Source organism: Bubalus bubalis, chromosome 11 (genome assembly GCF_019923935.1).
Source record: "Bubalus bubalis isolate 160015118507 breed Murrah chromosome 11, NDDB_SH_1, whole genome shotgun sequence".
NCBI lineage: Eukaryota > Metazoa > Chordata > Mammalia > Artiodactyla > Bovidae > Bubalus > Bubalus bubalis.
Window position 1 is genome coordinate 95,602,918 of NC_059167.1, and position 17,713 is coordinate 95,620,630.

At 40.6% G+C, this 17,713-nt stretch overlaps 1 long non-coding RNA gene across 2 annotated transcripts in view; it reads right to left on the bottom strand.

The window, feature by feature from the left end:
• LOC112587937 overlaps positions 1-17,713 on the bottom strand; it is a 70,195-nt gene that overhangs the window by 20,516 nt on the left and 31,966 nt on the right. Inside the window, exon 2 of one of the 2 annotated variants that reach the window (XR_006543081.2) lies at positions 94-204. The exons of the other annotated variant lie outside the window; for it this stretch is intronic. This is a non-coding gene — a long non-coding RNA (uncharacterized LOC112587937). The remainder of the gene's footprint in view (positions 1-93; positions 205-17,713) is intronic. 2 annotated transcript variants of the gene reach the window in all.

Here is a 17,713-nt window from a genome sequence, read left to right on the forward strand (position 1 = left end):
ACAGAAAAACAATGAAGGAAATGACAATGTACAATCATTTGGAAGTCTCACTTTGTTCAAAGGCAAATAGTGGTCACAACAAAAGTGGCTTACCTTAACAGAATTTAAAAAGGCAAATAATTTGAAATTAAAAACACGAGGGTGTTTAATATGTTGAGTTGCTTAGAGAGTGGTTCAATGCAGATTAGCTGGATCAATGTTTCCCTGGAAGAGAGGCAATTACACTTAAGAAACTTTTAAAAGGTGGTTACTAAGCAACGACATTCAGCCTACCCACATTGTTCATCATCTCTGGTAAATTACAGAAAATGACAGCCTGTCATTATAGAACAGAGACATACAAAATTAGAGCGCTGTTACTCTATGTTCCCCTACAGGAGAAAGATCAATTATATCTTTGGCACAATGGTTAGGTTAAATAGCTACAATAAGTATTAAATGTTAGTGTGTCATGGTGAACATGTGTAAAAGGCGCAGGAGTTTTTCAAAGAATGACCCTTGTTAGCAGGTACAACCCTCCCCTAATCTGACTTCATATCATACAACATCTATTAGCATTATTCACAACTCAGAATTCTTTACTCTTTCTAATAAGAAGATGATATTCTTGGAGTCAATGCTGTTTCAGTAGTGGTACCTTGCTGCTGCTACTGCTGCTAAGTCGCTTCAGTCGTGTCCGACTCTGTGCGACCCCATAGACGGCAGCCCACAAGGCTCCCCGGTCCCTGGGATTCTCCAGGCAAGAACACTGGAGTGGGTTGCCATTTCCTTCTCCAATGCATGAAAGTGAAAAAATAAAGTGAAGTCGCTCAGTCATGTCCGACTCCTAGCGACCCCATGAACTGCAGCCTACCAGGCTCCTCCGTCCATGGGATTTTCCAGGCAAGAGTGCTGGAGTGGGGTGCCACTGCCTTCTCCAAGTGGTACCTTAATATTGCTTAATTATTTAAGGGAAAAATACTAATATATGCCTTTTTCTTACAGATCTCTTTGACCACAGACTCAGAATTCTGCCAATAAAGTTGCACTTTTTGAGCTGCTCTTGCTGTGAGAGTAAAGAAATAATCTGAAATCGGGTCAGGGGAAGGTTGTATCTGCTAGCAAAGATCATTCTTTGAAAAACTCCTGGGCTTTTTACATACTTTCACATGACTCACTAACATTTAATACTTACTTTAATTATTTAACATAATCATTGTGCCTAACTATCCCTTTAGATAAGAGGGTCAATATATACCAGTAGCTGAAATCCAAACACCCCATTTAAGACTACCCTGGGAACATCTAGTTTCTTGGGTAGCAAAATATTTCTTTGAAAAGTGTGTATCACCCACACATCCAGACAAAACTTGTAGTTCAAAAAGATACATGCACACCTATGTTCACAGAAGCACTGTTCACAATAATCAAGATATGGAAACCTAAATGTCCATCAACAGACAAATGGATAAAGAAGGTATATAAAGAAGATATATATATATATATATATATAATGGAATACTACTCAGCCATAAAAAAGTGACATCATGCCTTTGCAGCAACATGGATGGACCTAGAGATTCTCATACTAAGTAAAGCAAGTCAGAAAGAGAAAAACAAATATCATATGATGTCACTTATATGTGGAATCTAAAATATGACACAAATGACCTTATTTATGAATAGACTCATAGACATAGAGAACAGACTTGTTGCTGCCAAGACGGAAGCAGGCAGGTAGGGATGGATTGGGAGTTTGGAGTTAGCAGGTACAAACGCTTCTATGTAGAATGGATAAACAACAAGGCCTTATTGTATACAGCACAGGGAACTATACTCAGTGTCCCGTGATAAACCATTATGGAAAAGAATGTGTATAACTGAATCACTTTACTGTACAGCAGAAATTAATGTAACATTGTAAATCAACTATATTTGAATAAAATAATTTTTAAAGCGTATGTCACTGAATTAAATAGTCATGAAACCATAATACCAGATAATGCAAATGTTCTCAAATTTCAGGAAAAGCCTATTGAATAAATATATTTTGAAGTTTTTTCATTTCTTATTTACAAATATAATCCCTGTGGTTACATAAAACCAGATTTCTACTGGTTATTCACTGCCATTTCAAAATGCATTTGAAAACGATCCATCTTTAGAAATAACACATTATTTTCTTGTGCCCACTTCCCACTCCTCTTCCTAGCCTCTAATGATCAACTTCAGGTGGACATAATGAGAAGAGTGGCTCTTTCTCACCACTCAGCAGTACCACTTCACACAGTAATTTCTCTCTAATGGTGCTTCTCAATCATCATGTCAGTAACAACTCTGAGAAAAGAGGAAACTTGTTTCCCAACCTCATTCATTTCAGCACATCTTGCCATGTAGCACACTGTTACTAACTGTGACCTAGAAAACCGGGTAAGAAAGATAATCCCATTGTTAAAAGCAACGCATGAACTGGAACTGAACAGGAACTGCCAGACAGGAGGCCATTCTAGACAACCCCTGTCTTATTATGGCCCTTCCCCAGGGCACATGAATTTTACTTCATTTCTCCTTCTCTCTTCATTGTATCTCTACTCAACAGACGTTCTGCTTTCTCATGGTTTCTGCTTCTTCATAGCCTTGGTTTACCCTTGGCCTTGTCTATTTGTCAAGTTATTCTTTTCATCTCTGCCTCCCAATTCTAACTATATAATTCCCTTATATTACTCAGTTTAAATTTTCAAAAAAGAGAAAATAATTAATCCAGTTCATCTCCTTGAACCAGGCCATGTTATAGATCAATACCTAGACTATGGGTTGTGTGACAGATGGTAATTTAAGTGTATCCAAAATTCCTGAACACCCCTCCCATCCAAAGATGAGGCTGTATGTCTTTTCCCCTTGAATCTAGGATGTGTGACACAACAGAAGTGACACTGTGCAGTTTTCCAGGCCCAGGCCTTAAGAAACTATTAGCCGGATTCATTTTGATATTTGGCAAAACTAATACAATTTTGTAAAGTTTAAAATTAAAAAAAAAAAAAAAGAAACTATTAGCCTGCTCTTGGAATCCAGCCACCATGCTATGAGGAAGCCCCAGGCCAGGCAGAGGAGCCAGATAGGTGCTCCAGCTGAGGTCCTGGCCAAGAACCAGCGTCAATCACCACACATGTGTGGGGGAGCTGCTTCCACACGATGCAAGACCCCAGCCATTCAATCATCCCCAGCCTCCGAGTCTTTCCAGCGTATGCATCAGATATCATGGAGCAGTGACAAACCATCCTTACTGCATCTGTCTGAATTCCTGATTGACAGTATCTAGGGCTTCCTGGGTAGCTCAGCTGGTAAAGAACCCACCTGCAATGCAGAAGACCCCGGTTCAATTCCTGGGTTGGGAAGATCCCCTGGAGGAGGGCATGACAACTCACTCCAGTATTCTGCCTGGAGAATCCCCATGGACAGAGGATCTGTCTATTCTCATGGGTCTCAAAGAGTCAGGACACGATTGAGCAACTAAGCAAAGCACAGCATGTTAGCATAAAAGAGTGCTTTATACCACTAAGCTTTGGAGTAGTTTGTTATCTACCAATAGATTTTTGGAAAATATTTTGGTACTGTAAGTAAACTGTCTATAACTGTGTCAGTTAACAATATTCTTTAGTGGCTTAAAACACCAACCATCATGTTCTTTTCTTTCCTGTTTCTGGGGGTCAAGAATTTAAGAAGCACTCAGCTGGAGAGCTGTGGGCCAGGGTGTCCATGCATTTGTAATAAGATGAAGGTGGAACTAGAAGACCACCAGGCATAAAGCAGCTGGTAGCTAGCCAGGCACCTCTCTTTGTTCTGAGGTTTCAGGGGCTCTCTGTGTGGTCTCTCTATATGGATAGTTTGGGGTTCACTGCAGAATGGCAGCCTCAGGATGATAAAATTTTTACATGGTATGTAATAGCCTAGTGTCGGAGAAGGTGATGGCACCCCACTCCAGTACTCTTGCCTGGAAAATCCTATGGATGGAGGAGCCTGGTAGGCTGCACTCCATGGGGTCGCTAGGAGTCAGGCACGACAGAGCGACTTCACTTTCACTTTTCACTTTCATGCGTTGGAGAAGGAAATGGCAACCCACTCCAGTGTTCTTGCCTGGAGAATCCCAGGGACGGGGGAGCCTGGTGGGCTGCCGTCTATGGGGTCGCACAGAGTCGGACACGACTGAAGCGACTTAGCACAGCATAGCATAGCAATAGCCTAGTGTGACCATTCCAGTGAACCAGGTGAAAGATACATGACCTTCTCTGACCTAGCTTCCTAATCATATAATATCATTTCTACCGTGTGTGTACATGTGTGTGTGTGTTAGCTGCTTAGTCATGTCAGACTCTTTGCAACCCCACAGACCACAGCCCACCAGGCCCCTCCGTCTGTGGGATACTCCAGGCAAGAACACTGGAGTGGGTTGCCATTTCCTTCTCCAAAAGAAACTATGGAAAGAAAGAAAGTGAACTCATTCAGTCGTGTCTGACTCTTTGCGACCCCATGGACTGCATTTCTACCATACTCTATAGGTTAATTGATCACTAAGGTCAGCTTAGACTTAAAAAGAGGGGACACAGACCCCATCTTTCAAAAACAGAAGTTTCAAAGAATTTGCTAATGTCTATTAAACCACCAAAGTTTAGTTCTAGGTCAAAGTGAATTGCTCTTCTAATGAGCTATGCCCAGGGTGGGATCATAACATACCTACCAGTGCTCTTGTTGTGGGCTAGGGGCAAGGAGGTCTCCCTTAGAAGGAGCTCCTTTGGCCTGTTCAGAGCATGACACCCCTTTCCCACCTGGTACCTAGGATCCTTCTTCCTCTTCTGTATGCCCTCTGCCCTTTGCATCCTGTTGATGCCATCTGTTGGAATTCTCTCGAACTTCTTTTCACTGGCATTTATAAGACAGTCTTTATACAAAATTTGGAGAACACAGAAAACTGAAAGGAAATACCTCATTGCACATCCCCACAGGGTCTGACTGACATGTTTACAATCACAAATAGGCTGAACTTCGATAACAGAGGAAAGCAATCCAAAGTTATAGCCAGTTATAGCAGCCAGAAAAAAAAACTATCAAGGACTGCTTTCAAAGCTGCTTGCCTGTCAGAGTTCCGTGTCTGCAAAGGTATGTAGCCTTTTGCTCTAGTCTATTCTCCTCTGGCTCGGCTCCCACCCAATGTCATCTCTTACCCCTTTATAGACTCAAACTGACTACTTGTAAACATCAAAGCACTGTGAATACAACAAAGAAAAAGTAAATAATATTTATAATAACAATTTTTACCTGAGTACGGATGGAAAATAAAGAATCATCTTTTAATCTTGACATTCTAGACTTACATATCTGGGATTGAGCAATTACAAATTTGTATTCTGCATTTTCTTAGTATTTTAAGTTTTTTATTATTATAATCTCTTGCCATCTTCTTTATTTTCTTGAAATAAATTAGTTAAATGAAGAGAAAATTAAAGTAAATATCTAATAATGTAAGCAACTGTTTCCATTTTTCCTCATCATCTTACTATTAATAGCAAAGCATTTTATTTTTAAGTTGAATTAGGCAGCAAACTAATTTGCCCAACTATAACTATCAATAAAATAATTTCTTCTTATAAGTTCTTTTCATTATTTAAAATGTAATAGTTTTACATAGTATAATGCATAAATATGCGAGTAAACCTGGTGGATTGAATATAATTATTTTTTCCTTGTTTCCTCTGAAATCCTACTAAAATGAGAGGAAAGGGAATTTAAAACTATACATCCTCAGGGGAAAACAATAAAGGGTAATTACAGCATATGAGTATCCCAAAGAAAGGCAATGCCAAAGAATGCTCAAACTACCACACAATTGCACTCATCTCACACGCTAGTAAAGTAATGCTCAAAGTTCTCCAAGCCAGGCTTCAGCAATACATGAAATGTGAACTTCCAGATGTTCAAGCTGGTTTTAGAAAAGGCAGAGGAACCAGAGATCAAATTGCCAACATCCACTGGATCATCAAAAAAGCAAGAGAGTTCCAGAAAAAAACATCTATTTCTGCTTTATTGACTATGCCAAAGCCTTTGACTGTGTGGATCACAATAAACTGTGGAAAATTCTGAAAGAGATGGGAATACCAGACCACCTCACCTGCCTCTTGAGAAATGTGTATGCAGGTCAGGAAGCAACAGTTAGAACTGGACATGGAACAACAGACTGGTTCCAAATAGGAAAAGGAGTACGTCAAGGCTGTGTATTGTCACCCTGGTTATTTAACTTATATGCAGAGTACATCATGAGAAACGCTGGACTGGAAGAAACACAAGCTGGAATCAAGATTGCCGGGAGAAATATCAATAACCTCAGATATGCAGATGACACCACCCTTATGGCAGAAAGTGAAGAGGCACTAAAAAGCCTCTTGATGAAAGTGAAAGAGGAGAGTGAAAAAGTTGGCTTAAAGCTCAACATTCAGAAAACGAAGATCATGGCATCTGGTCCCATCATTTCATAGGAAATAGATGGGGAAACAGTGCAAACAGTGTCAGACTTTATTTTTTGAGGCTCCAAAATCACTGCAGATGGTGACTGCAGCCATGAAATTAAGAGACATTTACTCCTTAGAAGGAAAGTTATGACCAACCTAGATAACATATCTGACAGAATGTGGTCCACTGGAGAAGGAAATGGCAAACCACTTCAGTATTCTTGCCCTGAGAACCCCATGAACAGTATGAAATGGCAAAATGATAGGATACTGAAAGAGGAACTCCCCAGGTCAGTAGGTGCCCAATATGCTACTGGAGATCAGTGGAGAAATAACTCCAGAAAGAATGAAGGGATGGAGCCAAAGCAAAAACAATACGCAGCTGTGGATGTGACTGGTGATAGAAGCAAGGTCTGATGCTATAAAGAGCAATATTGCATAGGAACCTGGAATGTCAGGTCCACGAATCAAGGCAAATTGGAAGTGGTCAAACAAGAGATGGCAAGAGTGAATGTCAACGTTCTAGGAATCAGCGAACTGAAATGGACTGGAATGGGTGAATTTAACTCAGATGACCATTATATCTACTACTGCGGGCAGGAATCCCTCAGAAGAGATGGAGTGGCCATCATGGTCAACAAAAGAGTCCAAAATGCAGTACTTGGATGCAATCTCAAAAACAAAAAAATGATCTCTGTTCATTTCCAAGGCAAACCATTCAATATCACAGTAATCCAAGTCTATGCCCCAACCAGTAACGCTGAATAAGCTGAAGTTGAACCGTTCTATGAAGACCTACAAGACCTTTTAGAACTAACACCCAAGAAAGATGTCCTTTCCATTATAGGGGACTGGAATGCAAAAGTAGGAAGTCAAGAAACACCTGGAGTAACAGGCAAATTTGGCCTTGGAATACGGAATGAAGCAGGGCAAAGACTAATAGAGTTTTGCCAAGAAAATGCACTGGTCATAGCAAACCCCTCTTTCAACAACACAACAGAAGACTCTACACATGGACATCACCAGATGGTCAACACCGAAATCAGATTGATTATGTTCTTTGCAGCCAAAGATGGAGAAGCTCTATACAGTCAACAAAAACAAGATCGGGAGCTGACTGTGGCTCAGATCATGAACTTCTTATTACCAAATTCAGACTTAAATTGAAGAAAGTAGGGAAAATCACTAGACCATTCAGGTATGACCTAAATCAAATCCCTTATGATTATACAGTGGAAGTGAGAAATAGATTTAAGGGCCTAGATCTGATAGATAGAGTGCCTGATGAACTATGGAATGAGGTTCATGACACTGTCCAGGAGACAGGGATCAAGACCATCCCCATGGAAAAGAAATGCAAAACAGCAAAATGGCTATCTGGGGAGGCCTTATAAATAGCTGTGAAAAGAAGAGAAGAGAAAAGCAAAGGAGAAAAGGAAAAATATAAGCATCTGAATGCAGAGTTCCAAAGAATGGAAAGAAGAGATAGGAAAGCCTTCCTCAGTGATCAATGCAAAGAAATAGAGGAAAACAACAGAATGGGAAAGACTAGAGATCTCTTCAAGAAAATTAGAGATACCAAAGGAACATTTCATGCAAAAATGAGCTCGATAAAGGACAGAAATGGTATGGACCTAACAGAAGCAGAAGATATTAAGAAGAGGTGGCAAGAATACACAGAAGAACTGTACAAAAAGATCTTCATGACCCAAATAATCACAATGGTGTGATCACTGACCTAGAGCCAGACATCCTGGAATGTAAAGTCAAGTGGGCCTTAGAAAGTATCACTATGAACAAAGCTAGTGGAGGTGATGGAATTCCAGTTGAGCTATTTCAAATCCTGAAAGATGATGCTGTGAAAGTGCTGCACTCAATATGCCAGCAAATTTGGAAAACTCAGCAGTGGCCACAGGACTGGAAAAGGTCAGATTTCATTCCAATCCCAAAGAAAGGCAATGCCAAAGAATGCTCAAACTACCACACAATTGCACTCATCTCACATGCTACTAAAGTAATGCACAAAATTCTCCAAGCCAGGCTTCAGCAATACATGAACTGTGAACTTCCTGATGTTCAAGCTGGTTTTAGAAAAGGCAGAGGAACCAGAGATCAAATTGCCAACATCTGCTGGATCATGGAAAAAGCAAGAGAGTTCCAGAAAACATCTATTTCTGCTTTATTGACTATGCCAAAGCCTTTGACTGTGTGGATCACAATAAACTGTGGAAAATTCTGAAAGAGATGGGAATACCAGACCACCTGATCTGCCTCTTAAGAAATCTGCATGCAGGTCAGGAAACAACAGTTAGAACTGGACATGGAACAACAGACTGGTTCCAAATAGGAAAAGGAGTACGTCAAGGCTGTATATTGTCACCCTGGTTATTTAACTTATATGCAGAGTACATCATGAGAAACGCTGGACTGGAAGAAACACAAGCTGGACTCAAGATTGCGGGAGAAATATCAATAACCTCAGATATGCAGATGACACCACCCTTATGGCACAAAGTGAAGAGGAACTAAAAAGCCTCTTGATGAAAGTGAAAGTGGAGAGTGAAAAAGTTGGCTTAAAGCTCAACATTCAGAAAACGAAGATCATGGCATCTGGTCCCATCACTTCATGGGAAATAGATGGGGAAACAGTGGAAACAGTGTCACACTTTATTTTTGGGGCTCCAAAATCACTGCAGATGGTGACTGCAGCCATGAAATTAAAAGACACTTACTCCTTGGAAGGAAAGTTACAACCAACTTAGATAGCATATTCAAAAGCAAAGACATTCTTTTGCCAACAAAGGTCCATCTAGTCAAGGCTATGGTTTTTCCTGTGGTCATGTATGGATGTGAGAGTTGGACTGTAAAGAAGGCTGAGCGCTGAAGAATTGATGCTTTTGAACTGTGGTGTTGGAGAAGACTCTTGAGAGTCCCTTGGACTGCAAGGAGATCCAACCAGTCCATTCTGAAGGAGATCAGCCCTGGGATTTCTTTGGAGGGAATGATGCTGAAGCTGAAACTCCAGTACTTTGGCCACTGCATGCGAAGAGTTGACTCATTGGAGAAGACTCTGATGCTGGGAAGGATTGAGGGCAGGAGAAGGGGATGCCAGAGGATGAGATGGCTGGATGGCATCACTGACTCGATGGACGTGAGTCTGAGTGAACTCCGGGAGTTTGTGATGGACACGGAGGCCTGGCATGCTGCGATTCATGGGGTCGCAAAGAGTCGGACACGACTGAGCGACTGAACTGAACTGAGATAGTATATTCAAAAGCAGACATTACTTTGCCAACAAAGGTCCATCTAGTCAAGGCTATGGTTTTTCCAAGGGTCATGTATGGATGTGACAGTTAGACTGGGAAGAAGCACCAAAGAATTGATGCTTTTGAACTGTGGTGTTGGAGAAGACTCTTGAGAGTCCCTTGGACTGCAAGGAGGTCCAACCAGTCCACCCTAGAGGAGATCAGTCCTGGGTGTTCATTGGAAGGACTGAGGCTGAAGCTGAAACTCCAGTACTTTGGCCACCTCATGCGAAGAGTTGACTCATTGGAAAAGACCCTGAATCAGAGAGGGATTGGGGACAGGAGGAGAAGGGGACGACAGAGGATGAGATGGCTGGATGGCATTACCGACTCGATGGACATGAGTTTGAGTGAACTCCGGGAGTTGGTGATGGACAGGGAGGCCTGGTGTGCTGCGATTCATGGGGTTGCAAAGAGTCAGACATGACTGAGCGACTCTACTGACTGACTGAACAGCATATGAGAGATGTCAACAAAATCTGAATACTGAAAAACAATAAGTCAAAAATAGCCTAATAGACCAGAGAAAAAATACACTGGAATCTGTAATGAAAACTCCAATAAGTAAGCTAATTATGTGTCAAAAACTTGATTAGTTACTGAACCTTGGGAATTTTCAAGAACTGGATAACCCAGATATCACCGAGTCCAACAGTTTAGGCTGGGCTAACAACAAGAGGATTGATTGAAAGTCTTTCTAAGTAGATAAGACCCCAATGCCCAGAGTACTTCAGCAGCCCGTTCAGACAAGGTGTGAAGAAGAGCAAAAAGACGAGAGATCAGAAGATCTCTCTAGCCTGGGCAAGATCAATCACAATTGAGGGCATGGATGGGGTGAATATATTTTTACTAAAATATAAAACTGTAAAAATATAACACTTAAAATGTCAGTGCTACACAATCTACAGACTTAATGCGATCTAAATCAAAATCCCAAAGGCGATTTTTTAGAAATTAAAAAAAAAAAGAAAGAAATCTGTCCTAAAATTTATACGAAATCTCAAGGGATCCTGAATAGCCAAAACTATCTTGAAAAAGAAGAATAAAGTTGAAAGTCTCACACTTGTAGACTTCAAAACTCATTACAAAGCCACAGTAATCAAACACTGTGGTATAGGCATAAAGAGAGACATATAGATCAGTGAAATAGAATAGAGATCCAAGAAATAAACCCTCACATATATGAGCAAACAATTTTTGACAAGGGTACCAAGACCATTCAATGGAGAAAGAACAGTCTTTTCAACAAATGGTATTTGGAAAACTGGATACCAACATGCACAAAGAATGGTTTTGCACTCTTAAACCATATGCAAAAGTATACTCAAAATGGATCAAAGACCTAAAGGTAAGACTTAAATCTACAAAATTCTTAGAAGGAAATATAGAGTGAAAAGTTTCATAACATTGGACTTGGTAAGGATTTGGGGGGGATCATACCAAAAGCATAAACAATAAAAGTAAAAATAAATCACTAGCCTACATCAAAACAGAAAACTTCTTTATGTCAATCAGTGAAATGAAAAAGCAACCTATGAAAGAGGAGAAAATATTTGCAAATCACATATCTGATATAAGGGATTAATATGGAGAATATGTAAAGAATACCTACCACCCAACAACAAAAAACAAAAAACCTAATTTAAAAATGGGCAAAGGACTTGAATAGACACTTCTCCAAAGAGGTTGTAAAAATATCCAAGAAGCTTATAAAAAGATGCTCAACATTACTAATCATTAGGGAAATGCAAACCAAAACCAGAATGAAGATATCACTTCACATCCATTAGGATGGCTGCTATAAAAAAGACAACAGAAAGTAACAAGTGCTGGGAATTCCCTAGAGATTAGGACTCGGTGCTTTCACTGCCATGGCCAAGGTTTGATCCCTGGGAGGCAGGAGGAGAAGGGGACGACAGAGGATGAGATGTCTGGATGGCATCACCGACTTGATGGACGTGAGTGTGAGTGAACTCTGGGAGTTGGTGATGGACAGGGAGGCCTGGAGTGCTGCAGTTCATGGAGTCGCAAAGAGTCGGACACGACTGAGCGACTGAACTGAACTGAACTGAGAAACAAAGATCCCTCAAGCCACATGGCACAGCCAAAAGAAAAAGAAAGTAACAAGTGGTGACAAGGTTATGGAGAAATTAGAGCCCTTGTGCACTGTTGATGACAATGTAAAATAGCGCAACCACTATAGAAAACAGTATGGTTCCTCAAAAAAAAACTAAAGATAGAAATGCCATATGAACACACAATTTCACTTCTGGATACTATATCCAAAAGAACAGAAAGCAGAACTCAAAGAGACATTTGTACATGCATGCTCATAGTGGCATTATTCACTATAGTCAAGAGTGGAGCAACCCAAATAAACAATGATGAATGGATGGACAAACAAATACGGTACATACATACAATCCAACATTACCCAGTCTTTAAAAGGAAGGAAATTTTGACACAACATGGGTGAACCTTGAGGACATTATACTGAAACAAATACTGTATAATTCCATTTACATGAGTTATCTAGATTAGTCAAACTCATAGAAACAGAAAGTAGAATGGTGGATATCAGGGGTTGTGGGGAGGGGAAAAGGGGGAGTTTCTGAGCAAGTTCTGAAGATTGGTCACACAACAATTTGATACACTTTACACTACTGAGGGCTTCCCTGGTAGCTCAGCCAGTGAAGAATCTGCCTGCAATGCAGGAGACCCTGGTTTGATTCCTGGGTCGGGAAGATCCGCTGGAGAAGGGATAGGCTACCTACTCCAGTATTCTTGGGCTTCCCTTGTGGCTCAGATGGTAAATAATCTGCCTGCAAATGCGGGAGACCTGGGTTTGATCCCTGCATTGGGAAGATCTCCCAGAGGAGGGCTTGGCAACCCACTCCAGTATTCTTGCCTGGAGAATCACCATGGACAAAGGAGCCTGGTGGGCTGCAGTCCATGGTGTCACAGAGTCAGACATGACAGAGTGACTAAGCACAGCAGAGCACACAACAGTACTTAAGTGTACACTTTAAAGTAGCCAAGATGGTAAATTTTATGCTATGTGTATTTAACCATGCCAATGCAGGAGACATAAGAGACACAGGCTCAGTCCTTGGGTTGGGAAGATCCCCTGGAGGAGGGCATGGCAACCCACTCCAGTTTCCTTGCCTGGAGAATCCCAGGGACAGAGGAGCCTGGCAGGCTACAGTCCATGGGGTTGCAAAGAGTCAGACACGACTGAAGTGACTCAGCATGCACACACGTATTTAACCACTGGGCTTCCCTGATGGCTCAGCTACGGACAGGTATATACATATTCATAATATTGTAGCACTCATTTATTTAGACAAAAACTGTGATATAACTACATTTGAAAGATAGAGGAAGCTTAGTATGGAGAAGGAAATATTCCATCATTCTACATTTCATCCTTCAGCTACTATGTTCTATCTAATAAGGGAGGTAATTTGATCTCAGCAGGTTACATTCTCCATGCTGTCATGTCAGTTGAAAACAGCTGGTTTGGCCAATGGGTGGCATTGTCAGAAAACTGAATGGAAGAGGGAGAAGATAGTATTTTTTTTTCTTCTCCTGTGTCAAAAAACCATTTCAAGCAGTGTTTGTGTTATTCCTATGGCTCCAGCTCCCACCAGACAAGCCCCCCCAATGGTTTCAGATTCTGCTTGGTTACCCTAGCTACTGGAACAGCACCTCCTCCCTGCATGTCCCAGACTAGGCTTCCTGACGTTGCAAATCTTTGATTTGCTCACCAACCCCTATTAATTGGCTTCTCAGCTTTTCCATTATAGATTCCTGCATTAAAATTAAAAAAGGCAGAAAATTTTGTTTCTGCCTAGCAAGTAGCTGGAAAGGTATCATTCTCATCCCAAGAACAACAACAACAACAACAAAAGGATGAATTGCTAGTTTACAACTTTTTAAAAACTCATCAGAGAGCTGAGATCAAAGGCCAGTGAAGCAGTTTGAAAGCCAAGGAAAGACAGGAGCCTCCAAGGAGGTAGAAGGCATTGGCTTACTTGTGGCAGAGTATGGAAGAGAGAGACGCTAAACACAATACAAGTGGGCAAGAAGAATTCAGCTAAAATTCTTAACTTGCTTAAAGGCCCAGTATGGACTAGTGTGATATCACAGGCTTCGTGGGAGCTTCAGACACAGGTGGAGTTCATATTCACTTGCGATTCTTCCATGCAGACCTCCACAGGGTGCTCATGAGAAAGATTAAGCAGGGGGAGAGGCAGGAGAGGGCTTCCCTCAGTCGAGTGGGAAAGGCACAAAGCCCATCTGAACCGCATTTTCTGTTGATGTCACTGGGGAAAGAGCAACCAACTGTGTGCATGCGTGCTCAGTCGCTTCAGTCGTGGCTGACCCTTGGCAACCCCATGGACTACAGCCCACCAGGCCCCTCTATCCATGCGATTCTTCAGGCAAGAATACTGGGGTGGGTTTCCGTGCCCTCCTCTAGGGGATCTTCCCAACCCAGGAATCAAACCCGTGTCTCCTGCAATTCCTGCATTGCAGGTGGATCCTTTACCGCTGAGCCACCTGGGAAGCCCCTAACAAATTCTGCCACCTGTCAATGGAGGGTGACAAGTAAAGGTGTGCATTCTAAACTAGAAAACAACCTCTAAAAACAAACAAATCAAGGATAGCTTATTAGCCTTATTAGTCAATTGTGGAAATAAATGAAATATTAGAAAATACTCTGTCCACGGAATTCTCCAGGCAAGAGTACTGGAATGGGTTGCCATTTCCTTCTCCAGGGGATCTTCCTGACCCAGGGATCGAACCCAGGTCTCCCACATTGCAGGCAGACTCTTTACCAACTGAGCCACAAGGGAAACCATATAAAATACTCACTTAACCCCCAAAAAGAGAGGAACAAAGAACACAGCAGATTAAAAAAAAAGGTTACAAAATAGTAGTTTTAAATCCAACCATATCAATAATCATGCTAAATATAGATAATCTGTACATTCTAATTAAAAGAGATTATCAGAGTGAATTAAAAGAATTGTACAAGAATGTAGTTAGAAGTTCCATTCATAATAGCAAAAATTGGGAGAAATCCAAGTGTCCATCAACAGGTGAACAGATAAACAAGTTGATTTGTTCCTGCCCTAGTGCCATTGTGTTTTAATAACTATAGATCGTGGGACTTTCCTGGTGGTACAGTGGTTAAGAGTTCCCCTGCCAATGCAGGGGACATGGGTTCTATCCCTGGTACAGGAAGACTTCCACTTGTCCAGGAGCAACTGGGCCCCTGCACTGCAGTTACTGAATGTGCCTAGAGCCTGTGCTCCACCACAAGAGAAGCCGCCGCCATGAGAGGCCCGAGCACCCCGGCAAGGTGTAGTCCCACTCACCGCAACTAGAGAAAGCCCGCACAGATCCAGGGCAACCGAATACAAGTAAGTAAATTATTTAAAAAATAACTATAGATTGTAATATATTTTAATACCTTGCCTGGAATACCGCCGCCATGAGAGGCCCGAGCACCCCGGCAAGGTGTAGTCCCACTCACCGCAACTAGAGAAAGCCGCAAAGATCCAGGGCAACCGAATACAAGTAAGTAAATTATTTAAAAAATAACTATAGATTGTAATATATTTTAATACCTTGCCTGGAAACTATCCACTGCTTACTACTCTTTCAACTATGTGTGTGTGAATCCCTATATGTTTTCCTTTCAAATTAACATTAAGACATTCTTTTCAACTCACCCTTCACACCTACCCAAACTCAAGTCTTGATTTAAGGGGAAAAAGTTTCAAACAAGGTTAAATCTACCTACCCAAGGTATAGATTATTTTTTCAGGTGCATCTCAAGAAACAGAATTGCCTTTACTGGTTACCTGCTAAGCTATAACACACCTCACTCCTAATATCCTATCTAGGATACTTTAATTTTTTTATTAACAGAGCTGTTTTAAAGAGTTTGGGACTATGGAGATGAAGAGATTTGCTGTCATCTTAACAGTTCATCATGGGTTCTGAACCAGTTCTTCACAAACATGATCAGAATTAGAAAGCAGGATGTTTGTTATTTTATAAAATTCAGTTTAATGTAATTCAGTGATCATATGTCGTGCACCTATTTGTGCCAGACAAGGTGCTAATATCTGTGAGTGTCACAGATGAACTAGCCATGGGCTCTGCTGTCAAGCATCTTCTGCAATATGATGGTAGCAACCACATGAACCAAAAAGCTTCATGGAAGGCAAAAACCTCCTAAAGATGCAGAGAGGCTATGTGGGCACAGAGAAGAGACTTCCTCTTTATGTAATAAAAAAGCAACACGATGAACTATAACATTCTGTGTGAAAATACTGATTCAGCTTCTTGTATCTTCTTCCTAACAAACTCTAAGTCCAGAATTTTGCTGAACCTGGTGCTTTGGTGACTGAATCCAATTTACTTCACTGCTCTTCCAACTAAGGTTTACAACATCCTGAGCTTGTCTTTTGTTTTGCAATCATATTCCTCACATTACCTGTTTAGGTGATAATTTTTTTTTTAGCTGAGAAAAGAACTTGCCAAAGAAATTAAAGAGAGAAAGTAAGGTGGAGTGGGGGGGAGGGGAATGAAGGGACAACTCTCCATTCAAAATTTTATTGTTAATTATAAATTTGTGGCATAATTTCAGTTCCTAAGGAAGCTTAAATTCTGTTCTAATTACAGGAGACAAGTGGTGTGTATCAGAAGCAGCTGCTCCAGAGAGAGGTTTTGCTAATAGTCATTTTCAAATTGCACACATGCCAATGATTCAGCTTTGCTTCTTTCCATTTCAGTCTTGATTGAAATGTTTGAATTTTTCATCACATACAATGTAAGAAAATTGGTTAATCTCTCAAGATTTTATTATACCTATTCACTTTATTTTCTCAAATCTATGAATGTGTAGGATAACCCAACTAATATCACTTTTTAAAATACAGGGATAGAGAGAAGAAGAAAGGGAGGGAGAAAGGGACTAATGGAGAGAAGGAAGAGAAAAGACGAAGGCAGCAAAGGATAAAAAGAATAAGTGGAAAGAAGTTTGAAGAGAGGGCAGACTATGGGAGGAGTACAGAATGCAACTTCTTGCATTGTTTATGCATTTTAATAACACATCCAGGCCTGAGTCAAGTGTTAGCTAAAATGTTATAGCTTGGAATTGAGATTCTCCAGGATCATTCCTGACTTCTTGTCCTCTACTAAGTGTGAGGCCTTGGACAAATTATTTTCTAAGTCTTACATTCTCCATCTATAAAATGGAGTTAATAATAATACCTGCCACCTAAGTTTGACATCATGTGAGGAATGTAAGAACTATATTCAGTCATACCCATCAGATAAGCAAATTGTTAATATCCAATAATAACAAGTGTTACTGAGGAGATCAGGAAATAAGATTCTCATACGGTTGATGGGACTATAAAGTGGAAAGCAATTTAACAATAGAAGAATTTAGAAATGCACCATACTCTGACTCAGTTATTCCTCTCCTAGGATGTAGTCTAGAAAAACTCTTGTAAAAGTGAATAAAGAGACACACACAAGAATACTTACCACTGTATTATTTATAATTGCCAAAAACAGAACAATTCAAATGTCCCTCAGCAAAATGGGCAAACCATAGTATATTCACATAGTGAAAAGGAATGATTTAGAGCCACATGTCAATATAGAAGATTCTTCCATACAAATTAAATAAGAAAAAAAGAATCAAGTTTGAGGTTTTAGAATGTCAAGACAGAATCACAGTGGAATGAGAAGAGGGATGAACTCCACCCAGAGAGCCTAAACTTGAAGCTTAGGTTATTAGGTTACAATAACTAATGTGTTCTTGGTCTTTCATAAGATATTTTTAATATTAGGATAAGGCATTTAAAATTCTTCCTGAAAATCCATGTGAGATGTGGAGGGAAGGGA